This window comes from Coregonus lavaretus, assembly GCF_964263955.1.
Source record: "Coregonus lavaretus genome assembly, chromosome: 2".
NCBI lineage: Eukaryota > Metazoa > Chordata > Actinopteri > Salmoniformes > Salmonidae > Coregonus > Coregonus lavaretus.
The window spans coordinates 8,186,944-8,200,429 of NC_139989.1; the positions used below are offsets into that span (position 1 = coordinate 8,186,944).

The window sequence follows — 13,486 nt, forward strand, 5'->3', positions numbered from 1 at the left end:
ATTTGGTGAAGGTGACTTGATAAGGAAAGGTCAGCTGGTTAGTCTTTTAATATTTTCTTGGACAATTATATTTACAGTAAGAAAGTATGTACATTTTATACAATCCCTTTTTCTCTTTTTTTTGTCTTATACCTTTTTTCAAATATCGGTTTCCCCGCCACGATATTTCACACCTGTTCAATCACAATCTAATATTTCGTTTGGACTCTTCCAGTAGAGGGCTGTTCGAGAGCATGCGCACAACCGCAGCAAGAGAACCCTATTTCTCATGTCACCAGTGCCTGTCACAACATTGAGGGGCAAAACGACAGCTGTGTGGGTAAGGACTTCATAATTTCATACAACTGCACTTTGTTTTAAAAGATGATCAATCACACACTATAGGGGAGCTCCAATATGTGTGACGAAAACAATTCGAATGGCGTGTCAGGTTTTGCCATCGTGTTCAGATGCGTTGAGATGACTATCCTCGCTCTAATCTCATGTTTTCTCCTATAAAACTAGCGAACATATAAGATGCCCCTTCCCTCAACTACTGACCCACTAAATGAAGTGAAATAACTGTCTATGTATTAGTCAATTTGTTGCTGGAACGTTTTCCAAACATGTGACACGACAGTGTAGGCTAAACAATGCGTACCAAGGCAGTCAAGCTAAGTGAAACTATAATTTTTCTCGGAAATGTTTCGTCTTAACCCTGCACGCTAGGATTTTTGTGTCTTCGTGAAGAGTTACAACTGTCTTTGTGCGAGGAGACTTATTACAATTGTAACAAGTTATTAATGAAGCTTTGCTACATGTTTTTATTTCCTTGACTTCAGGGCTGTCTTTTATACAAAGTGTCAGTTTCCTCTTGACACTTTATATAGTTGTTTTGGCCCTGATATTTCAATTACCTAGACATTTTGTTGAACAACATCACCATTTTCTGTTTATTTGAGCCGACCAGGTTTAAGGCTTCTCATGTTTTGTTTGTATAACCTTAGGCCTAAATGTCAACTTGTCAAGTGTGTTTTCAATTACACTGTAACATCAAACCCTTGTTTGTTTAATTCCTGCAATTTATCCAGAAAGTGCATATAAAATGATATCTGATTCTTAATATACTATTCTGATGTTCATTCAACCCTACTAATAATTGTCAACCCCTTATCCTATTCACATGAAATGTTTTGATGCACTCTTATAATTTCACCTGAAGAAAACTGAAGAAAAAAATAGGTACATTGGGAGTGAAATACACATGTTGAGTTAAGAATGACGTAAGGGCTTGTTTCTTTAATGTTATGCATTAAAATGTTACCACAGGCAAACTAACGGTCGCTAAAGTAACAAAATAAGAATAGATAGGCCTTTTTATGAACAGTGTTTTATTGCTTTTTCAAATATTGTTTTTCCTTTAGTTCTCTGGTCATTCAATTATTATTAGTCACTAAAACACTACTCATTAGTGTTTTAAGGAATAACCTCTGCGTTATTCTGTTGTTTGCTGTCATTTCTGAGAGAATAAACCCTTCCCACTGGGCACAGACGTCAACGTAATTTCATTGAAATGAGGTAGAAACAACTTTGATTCAACCAGTGTGTGCCCAGTGGGTTATGTCTAGTATATCCTATAGCATCACAACATCATGTACTCGTCAACTTTTATTCTTTAGGCAGGCATTCCCATTCAATACTTCATCATTTACATTCACTTTGAAGGTGAGTGATTTTGTATCTTGTCGAGTGATTGATTGTCAGAAAGACACATCAAAGGATAGATCGTTGAGGTGTTTATTTTGATGTCGGGAAGTTGTTCATATGCTTCCTGCTTTCCACACTGCTCTATGGCTGCCACACAACACTTCCTGTTCTAGCACACATAGATTAAACATGAATAAAGTGTTTTGGCTTGAGAATCCCCTCTTCAGCTTATGTGTATCAGTGGAAGAACCTATTCAACAATAACAAATCACCTAAACTGTGACTTTTATTATCCCTGGTGTGTTAGTAAATGTATATCTTATCTGACAACATGTGTGGAACCGTATTCTAACTTACATTGTGCCTTCAAGATCTCTAGAGAATGTTGCACGGGCTTTGTAAAGTCATCCCTTAGTTTTTACATTTTTCTTCTGCTGTCAAGCTAAGACGGTATGTCATATTACATTTATGAGGAGATTGATGGTGTAGAACTGATATCGTTGTCCCGAACTGAAAAATGTATTTTTCTAATCTGTTGAAGTGGTATTGAACTTGAACTTTGATGTGCACTTCTCATGTGATTTGAGTGAAGGGAACACTTTCTCCTTTCTGAAGGAAAGTTGGTAGAGCATGGCGCTTGCAACGCCAGGGTTGTGGGTTCGATTCTCACGGGGGGCCAGTATGAAAAAATGTATGCACTCACTAAATGTAAGTCACTCTGGATAAGAGCATCTGCTAAATGACTAAAATGTAAAATGTAAATGTAAATGAAGGGGAAATGCTTCTTGCTGATGGATGAGGGGTTATTTGGAGGCTGAGAGTACATTTTATTGACTTACATGGACACTTTATATCAGAAGTCAAGTATTTTCGTCTTTAAAGTTGTCTTGCAGGTTGTGTAGCCTACAGTCTGGTTAAGAGATACATTTCTTACTGACTGTAAAGCATACAAAACAATGCTATAACACCTCACTATAATGCATTACGATGCAGTTATAATGCATTGTAATACTTGTCATGTAAGACTCATGTTTTTTAGTCATCTAATGATTCAGTTTGAATAATGTGTTAAGTCATTTGTTTTCCCACATCATTTGCTATCATGGCACTGTACAGTACACACAGTTAAGTATTACAGAGGTTTCTGTCACGTAGACCATCTTGTTAACTTAATTACTTCAGTATTGCAGTACTGGCTTGGTTCTCTCCCTTCGCAGAACATTTCAGTGACCTTATCTGTTTAGGTTTATAGTTGTAGTTTTATTGTGTTTGTTAAAAATGATGTGCTTTGGACATAGCACTAGTTGCAAATCACAGATCTGGGGCACACAGCCATTTTTCAGCAACATGCTGGCAACCTCAATAGGAAAAATCACTGTCGATTTCAATTCTGCGTATAGCCTCAATTATAGAAACCAGTCATTACTAGTAATGTGACTGAAGTGTATAATTTCAGTCAAATCCTTGCATTAAAGCTGTAATTATTTAGTCTAATGCAACAGGTTGAGAGATATATGCTGTAAGTATCTGGAAATGTTATTTACAACTGAAATAGAAAAGGCATTGCCTTAAAATAGAAAAAGTCTCTCTGGTATTGGATTACGCTCTAATGTCTTATCTTTCTTTGACAGGATTACTGAATGAGAATGCACTCTTTCCAAAGCAGTTGTAAATGGGCTTTCTGGTTATATACCCATATACAAAACAATAATAGATGTTGTTAAGTCATTTCAATTGATCAAGATCAATTTTTCAACTTCATCTCGCAGCAGACATGCTTTAGACATTAAGTTTCTACTCTGCCTTCCCACTCATCTCTTGCCTTTTTATGTATTCTTCATTCATGGATACTATGCATTATCAGATACTGGACCTATTCATTTTCATTTGAGATTGAATTGAGTTATTACTGGTAGCTTAGTCAGTGCCGAGGCTGGTCTGACATTAAAGTAAGTTAAATGATGTAGCCTTCATGTACAGAACAAAAGGGTTTCAGAATAATTCATAATTATTTTTTACGTATATTGCACTGAGCGAGACAAATGTGTGTAGTTTACATTTTTACATTTTAGTCATTTAGCAGACGCTCTTATCCAGAGCGACTTACAGTTAGTGAGTGCATACATTTTCATACTGGCCCCCCGTGGGAAACGAACCCACAACCCTGGTGTTGCAAGCGCCATGCTCTACCAACTGAGCTACAGGGGACTAGTTCTGCATCTATAATATTTATTCTCATCATATATGCACTCTGACGTAGTCTATATGAATGATAACATGGTGACATTTGTTGCCATTGTATGCCAAGGACATTTAAGCCTAACTGCTCAATTTCATACTGTGCTTATTAGTGTGCTATAAGCTCATATCTTTATGGCATTGACAAAGCAGATTGTCCTGAAACAACAGGTCTCCCGTTTCAATAGAATGTAAATGTGTGGCAGTTACATTTTTCTCACCAGCCTCAGAGACCGACTATTGATCAAGCCTACGTTGACTTTGAATAATTTTACTACACTTGAGGGGTATTATTGAGAGTGCCACCAGCATGCAGTCTGGAAGCATTGTTTAGATTGAGAACAAATCACCTTTTTTCCTTTGCAACAGAATAAAACAGGACGTAACCTGTAGTCATTTGTGTTGGAAATCCAATTATTGTGTTTGGCACGTTTTGTCACAACTTGTCGGTGTGCTATTCATCACTCGCCAGGCTTTTTTGATAGGCAGTTCCCAATCAAATCAAATCAAATCAAATTTGATCCCAGTTTCTATGAAAAGTGAAAACCCAGGGCACAATAACACTCCGCTGACTCGGTTTGGCGTCTATGGCCTCCAGGCTCTCTCCTTTTGTTGTGTTGAAGCAAATGAGATGCGGGTATTTGCTAAGTCCAGGAAAAATGTGCGAATTTGTGCAGCCTCATTCTGTGTAGACTCGGGGGGAGTGGGTGGTCCCTATTCCCTGAGCATACCGCAAACTAAAGCTCCAAAACCGTTAGCCAAAGTGCCCTCATGCATTACAGTGTTTGTACACTGTCGTCGACAAAATCAACTGGATTTACTGATAATCCTCAAATAGAAATTAAGGATGGAGAGATTGGAGCCATAGGAGAAATGTGTTTGAAGCCTATAAAGCTAGTTATTAAATGTATTTGTAAGTCGCTCTGGATAAGAGCGTCTGCTAAATGACGTAAATATAAATGTATATTTTGGCCTTATTCCACTGCTTAGACATTTTTTCCTTGCATAGGAAAAGTCAGACTTTAGAAGAAGTAGATACACAGCAAATTTGCAAGTGTTAAAATCTCGGTGTTATGGTAAAAAGTGTTGTGAGTGTTATATCTAAGTGTTGATTCTAGTGGGATTGAAATTGACACCACGTGGTGAATAAATGAAGTGTTATTTGAATCACAGTGGAATCAACACTGCGTGGTGTTGTTACTCCACTGTGTTCAGTTCATTTCCGTTAACTCTCTGAGTGAAAAAGAACTAGGAGGGGCCTCTATCATTTTTCCCAGAATGCTTTGTTGCAGGTAGATTTTTAGAATAGTTTGTTTTAATATCTATGTTTCTGCATGCACATTGTTTGATTAATTGATCTTAAACTATTTCCAAACTAATCCAATCTGTAAGGGGTTGGACATATTGCACCCGTTACTGAGATGGTTTCTCCAGTTTAGATGTTTTAGGTAGTCTTGTTTGTCAAGTCCTTCACCATAGCAGTCATTCTGAATGTAGGATGTGGGTGATAAAATATTCAAATTGTTTGCTGGATTCTGATAGGAATTACTAATCACTTCACAAACCAGCTTTTTGTGACTTGCAGGTCTGATGTGGCCCATGAGCCAAGATTTTCAGACCACAATGTTGAGGAAAACTAGGTCATAACTAAAGGACTTATCAAATGTACAATATATGGTCATAAAGGGTTCACTTTATATTCAAACATATTCACTTAGGCAGTCACTTGGTGAAGGCTTCAGGACTAGAAGTTATTGAATGCAACAACCATGTCTCTGTCACTAACAAACACAGTCATGGGTTGGTATCGCTCACATTGACTTGGAAGGCATGCTGGGAAATATTCAAATAAGGCTTTACAACCTACACTGTTACAACAACACCCCCCAAAAATACTGTAACACTAAATCAAATAAAATCAAAGTTTATTGGTCACGTACACAGTTAATGTTTTGCCTGTTCAATACAATCCTAATTTATGTCGGAATTTGCAACACCCACGGTGTAAAGGACCAACACTCTAGGGGTGTTAGTTTGACGCTATTTTGGGGGGGTCACATATAATTTCAAAGAAAGTGTTACATTTATCACTATAGGTGTTAAAATTCTGATCTCAAATTTGTTGTGTAGTAATTACATTTTGAAAAGTTAATAGATGTGTGATTTATAGGAAATTCCCCAGCAGTAAATGTATGAAAAAGGGTTTGACGCCACCACACAGTGTCTAGTATGATGAGGCATCGTTAGTTATATTAATTCATTTTTTCTTTTCTCTTTTCCAGACAGTATGTATTTACCAGGCTATACTTGACAGCATTGCTTCAAATGTGCCGGTGATGACTCTTCTCAGCCATGTATATAACAGAATCGAGAATAAGCATTCCATAACTGTTCTATAAGCATTCTGTGAAACCCCAACTGTCGGACGCAGGGTGTATTCTCAGTTCACACAGGAGATAATTGGGGATCCACTTGCAGCAGGAGTCGCAACCCAAATAATTTAGGGAGACCAATTATAGCTGTCTCAGAGATATTTCATCTGTATGGCAGCCTACGGAGGGGCCTCTGCCATCAATCAGATTAGGACAGATTACAATTTGTCTTTCTTTTGTCCCACGGGCGGTTGAACAGTGATTTGTTTTGCTCCTCATTGTCAGAGCACATCGAGAGAGACTGCTCAACAGACAAAGGGAGAGTTTAACTCTAGGGTGAAAGGCTTGTATTGACTACAAACACCAAGCCTTAACAGGCAAAACATAAAATGTTTATAATGTTGTGAAGAGGCTGCGAAACTTTGAGAAAGGACCGATTCACTTCCCTCCTTTTGCCAAGAATGCACTGAAAGCATCAGATAACCATGAAAATATTTCCCCCATGTCCCTGCTGGTGGCTTTAGCTTTTCCATTTTCCATCTACTGAACACTTTTGTCGAGTCTCCATTATAATGTGAATGGTGTTTTTGTGCAGTGTTTATTGGATACTCTTAGCGAGCTCTGTTATTGTGAACAAAAATAGGCCAGCCTCTGTGTGTCAGATATTTCAGTTTCTTGTTATTCAAAAGCAACATAAAGGAGCCGGGCTCATGACGGAGCTGTCTTGGACTGATTCATTGTGGAGGCATGAAAATGGCCACCACTTTCAGTTATATTTTTCAATGTAACATGTAATGGGTCCCTTTACTGTAAATGCATGCAGTGGGCATATAAACACACCTATACATATGCTGCTGAGGTCTCTCTCTGTCTCTCTCTCTCTCTCTCTCTCTCTTTTTTCCTCTCTTTTTTTCTCCCGCTCACTCTTTTTTTCTCTCCCTCTTTTTCTCTTTCGCTCCATCGACATCTCTCTATCTTTCTCTCATACCTCTCTCTCTGTCTGGAGAATGATGTATGCTTGTATTGGCCACTGGGCTGCCATTATCTTTATTAGATTTATGCATGTTTGTGTAACAGAGCTCATTTGTGACCAATGAACAATACCCAGGAGTAGTGAATCACTCCATCAAAGCCATCAAGGTAAATGGAATCTATTTTAGGTAGCGCCCATTAATAAACTCCCCCCCTAGCGTCAGGTCAATGTGGCAACATCCATCCTATTATCTCTATGGAATTGGAGCCTGTTGATAACTTTATTAATTCCTGTCAGGTACACAGTTCATGCTGCATTACAAAGGCATGTTGCTGTAGCTGGTCTCCTGGGGCTGGTGTGTAATTGTCTCTTTGGATAACAGCAGTGGAGATGGAAATTGTGCTTAGCTTTTAGTGTTGTGGTGGGCTTAATAAGGCTATGTTGTTTACACGGTTGCACAGTTGCCAACCACTTGAATGTAGTTGTTTACTGAAGGTCAAAGGACATGCTGTGGGCTGAAACCTCTGCTTAATGACTCAAATGTAAACTCGAAGTGCAATGCAATATTTACATAAAGAGTTAGCCCTACTGTACTTTACATGCGCGCATGCAGGTTAGGATTCAGTTCTTCGCCTCTACTCCCACGAACCTGGGCTTCTCCACTCTCTTCTGTACGGCACACACACATCAAACACCTCCTGGTGGCTCTTTCACTGTCAAATGAAACAATTAGATCAATGAAGTCCCGCAAGGGAGGGTTACGCCACGCAGCGCCACCCCATGCCCAGAGCCTTGGCAGCCACCCTCTCCCAGTTAATCAGAGAGGCTGCAGTCAGATCAGCTCCATCTCCACTGACCTTCAGACCTCGTCAAGCACTAGCTCCCTTCCCCCTCTCTCTGTCACACCTCCTGGAGACCTTCCCGTCACTCCACCAATTAATATCTAATATGGAAGGTTATATTGACTGCCTGGGAATGCAGTGGCTTTTAGAGGGAGAACATGGGAGCAGTGTTGCAGTATTGTTTAAGCTGTAGTTTATAAACAAACCTTATTGATAAAAAATAAATAAACGTTGTTAAATTAAATCTTTAGGTGGTTTTGGGGACACTGTTAACGCTAGATAGCAGAGGACTTTGCCTCACAAGTAGTTGTTTCTAGTTTTCAGAATATGACACATGAATACATGAATTGTTGTGTAAGCAAAGTTAAATGCATTGCATTAATTGACTATTGCATGTTTGCCTGTCATTCCGAACCAATGTGTTTTTGTTGTTTTCTGTCCCTGGCTTCGAATAGATCTGCTGAAGACATAGAAAGTGATTGGAATGGAAGCTCAGAGACGGAGTCCCTGATTGGCCGGAAGACTGGGCGGGTGCACATACCAAACAGTGAGTCACTTTGGAGGTTCACTGAACCACTAGAGAGTTCACTTAACATTAGGGTACCAGTGGTCAATGATCAGAATGATGGACATATAAGGTTATGTTGTGGTTACAGTGCCTTCAGAAAGTATTCATACTGCTTGACTCATTCCACATGTTATTGTGTTACAGCCTGAATTCAAAATGTATTAAATTGATTATTTTTCTCACACACCTTACATATAGTCCCAGATATACAGTGCATTTGGAAAGTATTCAGACCCCTTGACATTTTTTTAGAAATATTTGCAAATGTATTGAAAATGAAATGCAGAAATATCTCATTTACATACAGTACCAGTCAAAGGGTTTTTCTTTATTTTCTACATTGTAGAATAATAGTGAAGACATCAAAACTATGAAATAGCACATATGGCATCATGTAGTAACCAAAAAAGTGTTAAACAAATCCAAATATATTTTAGATTTTAGATTCTTCAAAGTAGCCACCCTTTGCCTTGATGACAGCTTTGCACACTCTTGGCATTCTCTCAACCAGCTTCATGAGGTAGTCAACTGGAATGCATTTAAATTAAAACGTGTGCCTTGTTAAAAGTTAATTTGTGGAATTTCTTTCCTTCTTAATGCGTTTGAGCCAATCAGTTGTGTTGTGACAAGGTAGGGCCCCGTGTAGCTCAGTTGGTAGAGCATGGCGCTTGCAATGCCAGGGTTGTGGGTTCGATTCCCACGGGGGGCCAGTATGAAAAAAACAACAACATGTATGCACTCACTAACTGTAAGTCACTCTGGATAAGAGCGTCTGATAAATGACTACAATGTAAAATGTAGGGGTGGTATACAGAAGATAGCCCTATTTGGTAAAAACCAAGTCCATACTATGGCAAGAACAGCTCAAATAAGCAAAGAGAAACGAGTCCGTCATTACTTTAACACATGAAGGTCATTCGCAAAAACCATCAAGCGCTGTGATGAAACTGGCTCTCATGAGGACCACCACAGGAAAGGAAGACCCAGAGTTACCTCTGCTGCAGAGGATAAGTTCATTAGAGTTAACTGCACCTCAGATTGCAGCCCAAGTAAATGCTTCACAGAGTTCAAGTAACACACACATCTCAACATCAACTGTTCAGAGGAGACTGCGTGAATCAGGCCTTCATGGTCCAATTGCTGCAAAGAAACCACTACTAAAGGACACCAATAATAAGAAGAGACTTGCTTGGGCCAAGAAACACGAGCAATTGACATTAGACCGGTGGAAATCTGTACTTTAGTCTGATGAGACCAAATGTGAGATTTTTGGTTCCAACCTCCGTGTCTTTGTGAGATGCAGAGTAGGTGAACGTATGATCTCCGCATGTGTGGTTCCCACTGAGAAACATGGAGGAGGTGTGATGGTGTGGGCGTGCTTTGCTGGTGACACTGTCTGTGATTTATTTAGAATTCAAGGCACACTTAACCAGCATGGCTACCACAGGATTCTGCAGCGATACGCCATCCCATGTGGTTTGCGCTTAGTGGGACTATGATTTGTTTTTCAACAGGACAATGACCCAAAACACACCTCCAGGCTGTGTAAGGGCTATTTTACCAAGAAGGAGAGTGATGGAGTGCTGCATCAGATGACCTGGCCTCCACAATCACCCGACCTCAACCCAATTGTGATGGTTTGGGATGAGTCGGACCGCAGAGTGAAAGAGAAGCAGCCAACAAGTGCTCAGCATATGTGGGAACTCCTTCAAGACTGTTGGAAAAGCATTCCTCGTGAAGCTGGTTGAGAGAATGCCAAGAGTGTGCAAAGCTGTCATCAAGGCAAAGGGTGGCTACTTTGAAGAATCTAAAAGATTACATATCTTTTGATTTGTTAAACACATTTTTGGTTACTACATGATTCCATATGTGTTATTTCATAGTTTTGATGTCTTCACTGGTATTCTACATTGTAGAAAATAGTAAAAATAAAGCAAAACCCTTGAATGAGTAGGTGTGTCCAAACTTTTGACTGGTACTGTAAGTATTCACACCCTTGAGTCAATACATGTTACAATCACCTTAGGCTGTGATTACAGCTGCAAGTCTTTCTGGGTAAAAGGCTCTGCATGGTCATTCCAACGTCTGCAGTGGCCATACAGCATTTACTGCGATACGGCCTCTGCAGAAATCAGGGCATTTATACTTCTTGCGCTTTGCTGTGCAGAGCTGTTGTGAAGGAAGTTGTCAAGGAAGTGAGTTTGTGTTTATACTGGACCTCCCGCCCCCACCTACCGTCAACCAATCATGTAAATGCGGAGCTATACGGAGCCCTCCGCATTGTTACAAAATTTGGGCAGCGCACGGCGATGCGGTACGGAGCTCAATTTGGCCTCTGCATGCCTCTGGAGGCTCCGCAATTGCGTTACACCCCACATTTTCGGCCCAAGCATAAATTGGCTTTTAGTCTCTAAGAGCTTTGCACACCTGGATTGTACAATATTTGCACATTATTCTTTAAAAAATTATTCATGCTCTGTCAAGTTGGTTGTTGATCACTGAAAGACAGCCATTTCAAGTTTTGCCATATATTTTCAAGCCGATTTAAGTAAAAACTGTAACTATGCCACTCAGGACCATTTTAAATGTCATCTTGGTAAGCAACTCCAGTGTATATTTGGCCTTGCGTTTTAGGGTATTGTCCTGCTCTAAGGTGAATTTGTCTCCCAGTGTCTTTGGGAAAGCAGACTGAACAAGGTTTTCCTCTAGGATTTTGCCTGTGCTTAGATCTATTACATTTTATTTTTAACCTAAAAAACGTTTGGCTTGGCGGATGCCAGGAGAACGCTACCTGCTCGAATGCATAGTACCAACTGTAAAGTTTGGTGGATGAGGAATAATGATCTGGGGCTGATTTTCATTGTTCGGGCTATGCCCCTTAGTTCCAGTTAAGGGAAATCCTAACGCTACAGAATACAATGACATTCTAGACGATTCTGTGCTTCCAACTTTGTGGCAACAGTTTGGGGAAGGCCCTTTTCTCTTTCAACATGACAATGCCCCCTGTGCACAAAGCGAGGCCCATACTGAAATGGTTTGTCGAGAACGGTGTGGAAGAACTTGACTGGCCTGCACAGAGCCCAGACCTCAACCCCATCGAACACCTTTGGGATAAATTGGAACGACTGCGTGCCAGGCCTAATCGCCCAACATCAGTGCCCGACCTCACTCTTGTGGCTGAATGGAAGCAAGCCCCCGCTGCTCAGAAGAGTGGAAGCTGTTATAGCAGCAAAGGGGGGACCAACTCCATATTAATGCCCATGATTTTGGAATGAGATGTTAGACGAGCAGGTGTCCACATACTTTAGTTAATGTCGTCTACCTCTTAGCACCCCACACGCCTGCTGAATAGTCCAGAAAAGGACACACGCGTTTCTGAGACAGTTTGGAATACGTGGCTTAACCAATATCTTTGAGTGTTTTTGTTTTTCCTATAACTCTCCCAAGAGCTTTACTTGCTGAGTTGGCCAGGGTAGATATGAAAAGGTCATAGAGTTCATCAAAATAAAGACCCACATATTTAAAATTGCTAGAAAACTCAAGAATTCCTTCACCAAAGCAAAACTGAAAAACACTTATCTTGCTACCTGGGTTTCTAAAATGCATTATCTGTGTTTTTTTTCTGGTTGATCATGAGTCTCCATCTTTTTCACCAATTGACTGTACAAAATAAAACATTCTGCAGGTCTTGTTCAGTTTCTGCCAACCAAATAATATCATCAGCATATAAGAGGATACTTAGCATTTCATCATATCTTACTCCAATATTTAACGGTTCAGTTTATTTTGCCAAATCATTAATAAACATAGCAAACCGAGTCGGTGATAAGGCATCTCCTTGTTTTACACCCGAGGGTGTGGGAAACCAATCTGTATGAAATTCATTAACATGCACACAGGCAGTTGGTGCTTTGTAGAGAGACTGGATTGCGTGATAAAATGTCCAATCAACCCCTTTATCAAACTATAGGCTAAAAGATCCCTATTTACAAAAAAGTCAATGAAACATGCAAAAGTAGGCTTATCTTCCTGTAATCTACACTGAACAAAAATATAAACGCAACATGCAACAATTTCAAAGATTTTACTGACTTACAGTTCATATAAGGAAATCAGTCCATTTAAATAAATAAATTAGGCCCTAATCTATGGATTTCACGACTGGGAATACAGATATGCATCTGTTGGTCACAAAAACCTTTAAAAAAAGGTAGGGGCGTAGATCAGAAACCAGTCTGTATCTGGTGTGACCACCATTTGCCTCATGCAGCGCGACACATCTCCTTCGCATAGAGTTGATCAGGCTGTTGATTGTGGCCTGTGAAATGTTGTCCCACTCCTCTTCAAGTTGCTGGATATTGGCGGGAACTGGAACACACTGTCATACACGTCGATCTAGAGCATCCCAAACATGCTCAATAGGTGACATGTCTGGTGAGTATGCAGGCCAGAACTGGGACATTTTCAGCTTCAAGGAACACCCCCCCCCCCCAATTTTTTTTTAATGTTTCTAAAAACGAGATTCATCGGCTCAAAAGGCACATCTCTCTTCCCATGGGCACTGTGCGTCATGGCTAGATAGGCTGCGCTTCCGCTCTCAAAATCCATTTAATTATAAACTGCGTTACCTTTTAAGACCTGCTTTATGTTGGTCTTAGAACATCCCATTAGCGCTGCATGAAATTGTCACTTTTGTGCTTGTTTTTAAAGACACACCTCAAATATTGCCACCCCTCCCACCTCAGCGCAAGTGAGCTGATGTTAGACAGGTAAATTGCAGAGCCTGGTGTTAGGGCTGGAAAATGCC

General features: G+C 40.0%; 1 protein-coding gene across 1 annotated transcript in view; it reads left to right on the plus strand.

The window, feature by feature from the left end:
- Positions 1–248: 248 nt before the first annotated feature.
- l3mbtl4 (L3MBTL histone methyl-lysine binding protein 4) overlaps positions 249–13,486 on the plus strand; it is a 136,341-nt gene continuing 123,103 nt past the window's right edge. The window contains exons 1-2 of the mRNA XM_084144360.1: positions 249–319; positions 8,567–8,658. The gene's annotated coding sequence lies outside the window, so the exon portion shown is untranslated. The remainder of the gene's footprint in view (positions 320–8,566; positions 8,659–13,486) is intronic.